Source organism: Phaseolus vulgaris, chromosome 5 (genome assembly GCF_000499845.2).
Source record: "Phaseolus vulgaris cultivar G19833 chromosome 5, P. vulgaris v2.0, whole genome shotgun sequence".
Lineage (NCBI taxonomy): Eukaryota > Viridiplantae > Streptophyta > Magnoliopsida > Fabales > Fabaceae > Phaseolus > Phaseolus vulgaris.
Window position 1 is genome coordinate 22,143,509 of NC_023755.2, and position 6,000 is coordinate 22,149,508.

The window sequence follows — 6,000 nt, forward strand, 5'->3', positions numbered from 1 at the left end:
TTTTTTTACGGTTTCAAAAAACTTAGTAATAGTAATACGGGAAATTCTAAAAATAATGATAAAATAAATTTCTATAAAATATAGTTTTTCTTTAAAAAAAAGAAGAAAGCCAGATAATTAAAGTTATACTATTACGTGCTCTCAAAAGCTAGAAGAAAATTCTGTACTAAATGTTCTCTGTTTTTATTCCTCCCAGTCATTATTCTGAAAAGAAATTTAATTTATCATTATTTTGAATTTGACAAAATTTAGAGTATGACTTTGACCATATGTTTTGAGGAATTTTGGTGTATAATATATGATTTGATTTTGGAAAACAGGGTAACTAATGCGCCTCATTTTTTATTTTGCTTCTTTATAAAGCATTGTCATCGGTGGAGACTCAAAGTTCCTAAATGGAATGTCAATGGTATTACATAGCATAATAAACAATTATAATTATTAAGTGAAAAGGAAACCAAAGTTATACAAATCATCATTACAAAAGATTACAAAAAATTCAAATTAAATATTAATTGTAATTAATCAAAATTATTTGAAGATATTAAGATTTAGTGTCTTATTAGTGAAGTGCAGACACATAGAATACTAAACAATTCAACATCTTATCAAGTTTGTAAAAATTCATTAACAAAAGATGTTCATGGATCAAATCAACTTGTAATTATCTCTCACGTAAAACACTAACAGATGAACAATGTTGTTTTCATTTCATATATGTTACATTTGATTTAACAAAATGTTAAGTTCAACACTACACCTCACTTATTACTATTAATACATGTGATATACTTTTATAATTAGTTTTTTAGTATATACATTTTTTACAGTTTTATTTTCAACGTTATGGTCATTATTTTTATCTTAAATGTTATATGGTAATTATTTTTTAATTGAATTAACTGTTTTTTCATTACTGTAAAAAAATTAAAGATGCATGCCGACGTGTCTATCTTCCACTTTCCATTAGATAATGGCAATGCCATATGCAACTAACTATGCGTCTTTCAAAATGAACAATGACTTGACATAATTCAACATTACTAAGACCATTTTAAAATTTCTGAAATTAGGTAGAATAAATTAACAAAAGAAATTAAAAGATTAAATCACACAAAACTCAAATACTTTTTTTCTCCTATTGTTTTGTTAGAAGGTCAAAAACACTCGATAAATGATCCTATTAGCTGAAAGCATTATTCAACAAATCAACATATATTCTTTGTGTAAGAGTTCTTTTTGTATATACCTTTTGTTATCAATAAAATTGTTTCTTCAATATTGTTCTTGTTTCTTGCTTCGTTATTGTTGAGAATCCAATAATTGACGTCGTCTATAAGAACAAGAAATGAAAGTCAAGAAGATAAAAAAAATGATCACCAAGTTTGACATAGAGAAGTTTTTTGAGGAGAACGACTTCGGGTTGTGGATACTCAAGATGGAAGCCATCTTAATTTTGCAAGGTTGTGTTGATGCTCTGAATGGTGAGACAAACATGACAACATCTATGTCACAGAAGGAGAAGACTAACATGGTCAATAGAGTTAGGAGCATCATTGATAGCATCCTCTTCTTCCGGTTTGGCTCCAATGATGAAATTGAATGAGGTTAGCACAATGGATGAACGAATCAAGGAAGAACTTCTAAGAGGCCATGAACCCTTGCAGTAGCCGTGAGGTATAGGGAGAGTGATAGGCGAGGCTTAATCACTTAGAGAAAGATGGAAGAGATCAACAAGGTGTCTATCCTAGAGACACTAAACAAGGAGAGTTATTAGCATGCAAATTGGCAGCATAACTCTATATTCATTGATCTGAAAAATACAATGCCTTACACCTTTATTTAGGTGACATGGCCGGCAAAATACAAGGCAATTTGGAGGGTGATTTAAATTCAAATTTTGGGGCCTATTCTTGATCACATTGCAAGTGTGATGGTAACAAGTTTAGCATGTTTAACCTAGGCGTGTAAAACCCATATGTGACCGTGATAAGGTTTAAGATAATTGAGCCTAATTAAATCCTAATTAGGTTTAGGAACCCTAACCTAATTCTATTCTATCTGTGGCCCAAATACAAGCCCAAATTCTTATGTTACTTGGCCTAATTTAAGGCCGAATTATTTTACAAGAACTAAAATTATATTCTAATTTATATCACTAGGTTATGCCTCATTCAAACATGTATAAAATTGTACCTCTACTTGAAGTAGTTGAGTCCCACCCATCTTATATTCTTCTAGCCATTGTCCTAGTGGTTGGTCCTTGGCTAGGGGTTCTACCATCAATCATAATCTTGTGCCTTGGAAATAAGTCACTAAGAGAAGTCGCGAAGGAGAAGACTATTGAGTGAATATAGGTGAAACTTGAGTAATTGTATATGAGCAAGTCATTGGCAAAAAAACTTTATCTGAAGCAAAAACTATATTCATTTAGAATAACCGAGTCAAAAGCAAGGGTGGAACAAATGACAGATTTCAGTAAGATCGTGGATGACTTGGAGAATACTGAAGTGAAATTGGAAGATGAGGATAATAATTTAATTCTTCTTAGTGCCTTACCTAAGATGTATGAACATTTTAAAGACATTTTTTGATTCAAGAAGGAGCATACCATTATCCTAGAGGATTAAGGAGCATCAAAAGTTTAAAGAATCAATGGGGGTAAGAAAATGGGTTGAGTTTGAACGTGTCAAAGTCGAAGGGAAAGAAAGAGAATGAATTCAACAAGAAGAAGTTTAATGTTTAATTGCTACAAGAAAGGTCATTATAAGTCAACTTGTCCAAACAAGAAGAGGAATGGAAAAGACAAGAAATCTCATTTCAAGGAGTGTGCTAATGTTGTTGTAACATTTGATAACTACAAGTCTGCAGGGGTGTTTGTGTCTGATACACAAAGGAGTTGGGTCATGGACTCAGGTTGCACATATCGCATGTGCCTAGTGAAGGAATTCTTTAAGACCTTGTGATGGCAGAGAGCCCAAATTAGGACTAATCACTAGAGCTATGACAAGGAGGATACAAGAAGATTGAGACACTACTACTAATTGTAGAGACACCCTTTTATATATATTAAAAAATGTCATAACCTATTGCAATTTTTTCTAGAGTAGAATTTATTTTTCTTGTTAAAATTATAGTACAAAATTTACTTGTAATTTTCTTAAGTGAATTAGGGTTACGATTAGGGATGTAAAACCTACCTAGGGAATAATTAAGGCTTCATTGCAACCCACATTTACCCTAGGACGGTCCTTTAGACCTAATTAGGTCACACATGTTGAATAAGATGCTTTGATGTCTCCAAATTCACGAGGAAAGCTTGAAGACCTTGTTATTGGGTGTGTGTGTGTTGTCTAGTAGTTTTTGAGTTGTTAATTCACTCCTTAAGATGATCCAAGTTCATTTGAATCTTTATCTTTTTGAAAAGATGATTTTTCTAAAAGGCTGTGAAAATTCAACCTATTGAAATTTCGGATCAACCTGTTGTTTGACACTTAGTGGTTTTTAAAATGGTTTGGAAAAGCCTATCTTTGTTTTATCTTTGCTATCAAACAGAATCAATCGATAAATTAACTGGTTGTTTTTATGAAAACCATAACAAAAAAAATTATTTCAATCGACTGATTTGGAAAACAACTGGTTGTTTTCATAACAAAATTTTGTTATGTGTTTTAAACTATTTTAAAAGATTCCAACTACTTTTGGCTTTTGATTTAACTGCTTTGTCCACTTGATTGAGGTTATATAAAGTTTGTTTAACACTCCTTTGTATTAACTAAGAAAGAGAGATTATCAAAAAGGATTTTCAAGATTTCAAAAGCTTTGGATCATCTCAGATGTGTGGAATAGGATTGAGTTTTATACTTCTGAACCTTAAGCTTTGTATTACCCAGGTGTATTCTATTCCTCTTATTCTTTGAACACTGTATTTCTGTATTGGAATGTAAGGCAGTTTTAGAAAGGTGTTTTTTTGGAAACTGTATGTTGCCAAAGAGTGGTGTGTCTTATTGAAGGATTCAAGATCATCACTCTTGGTGTGTGGTTTGTAATCTAGGTTTGATTACATAGTGAATTCTTAGTGGTTAGCTGAGGACTGGATGTAGCTCTTGGTTAAGAGTGAACAAGTATAAACATCTTGTGTGATTCTTTCTATCCCTACACTCATAAACTATTTTAACACTATTTTTCAATTCTTCTGGTATAAACAAGTGGTTGTTTCGTGAAAACAACTGGTTGTTTCGTGAAAACAACTGGTTGATTTTCTGGAAACAAACTTAAAACAAAAATTTTATTGAGTTGAACAGAAAATCAATTGGTTGATTTTTTAAAGCTTTTCACTCTACCTTCAATGTTTGCGAATTGGTTCGATCCTAAAACCTTTTCTAAAATGACCGAAAAACTACCCTTTGGGGAAGGTGCTTCTATAAATAAGCCACCTTTGTTTTGTGGGCTGAACTATCAATTTTGGAAGGTTAGAATGAAAAATATTTGTTGCCAAAGAGTGGTGTGTCTTCTTGAAGGATTCAAGATCATCACTCTTGGTGTGTGGTTTGTAATCTAGGTTTGATTACATAGTGAATTCTTAGTGGTTAGCTGAGGACTGGATGTAGCTCTTGGTTAAGAGTGAACAAGTATAAACATCTTGTGTGATTCTTTCTATCCCTACACTCATAAACTATTTTAACACTATTTTTCAATTCTTCTGGTATAAACAAGCGGTTGTTTCGTGTAAACAACTGGTTGATTTTCTGGAAACAAACTTAAAACAAAAATTTTATTAAGTTGAACAGAAAATCAATTGGTTGATTTTTTAAAGCTTTTCACTCTACCTTCAATGTTTGCGAATTGGTTCGATCCTAAAACCTTTTCTAAAATGACCGAAAAACTACCCTTTGGGGAAGGTGCTTCTATAAACAAGCCACCTTTGTTTTGTGGGCTGAACTATCAATTTTGGAAGGTTAGAATGAAAATATTTGTTGAATCAATTGATAGAGGAATCTGGAATGCTATTATAAATGGCTCTTTTGTACCTAAATTTGAAAAAAGATGATGTTTTCATTGAAAAACCTTGGTCCCAATGGATTGAGAGTGAAAGTAAAAGAGTTCAATATATTGTATTGCCAAGAACATCATCACTTTCCGCTTTGAATTCTGATGAGTTTTTCAGGGTCTCACAATGTGCATCTGCAAAGGAGATGTGGGACATCCTCGAGGTTACCCATGAAGACACAACTGATGTGAAAAGAGCAAAGAAACATGCCTTGATTCAAGAATATGAAATGTTCAAAATGCTTAAAGGGGAAACCATCTTGTGATGGAAGAGTGCCTTCATGCTTGGAGGATTGTTGGTGATCTTTGTAGAAGCTTAATGGAAGTCTACGGACAAGGCCCTCCTAGGATGTGTGGTGGCCTTGGAGGTGCATGTTAGGTATGAAATGAGAGAGGTGAGGTCATCTCTCTTTGGTAGGATGAGAATTGAAGATCAATAGTCTAACCTTGAGAGGTTTTTGACAAGTAGTGATATTGGCTCAAATTTGGCAGCAATTCACTATTATATTAATCTTGTGAAAACATGAGCCAAGCCACTCCTTATATAGCAAGTGAGGGTCGATTTACATCAAAGCAAAAAGGAGGGAAATTCAAACTATACTACTTTGAAGTTGGCGCCTAAATGGAAACACATGGAAGGCATGTTCAAGGATCTAGAACGTGCACTCCTAATGGGCTTGCTTTGGACCGGCCTAGGTTTAATTAGAAGTTTAAGAAACCCTAATTTAAACCTAGGTTGGTAATTTAACAAAAATTACAAATGAAATTTCCTATGCTAATTTTGATAAGAATTTAAATGCTACTCTACACTAGAGTCTATGGCGACTTGAACATGTATAAAAAAGTTTCTCTGCCACCAGTGGCAGTATTCCAGTCTTCTTGAAGCTTCTTAGCCATGGCTCTAGTGGTTGGCCAAATTCTACACTTTGGTGGGCTTGCATTTGAGTTCGT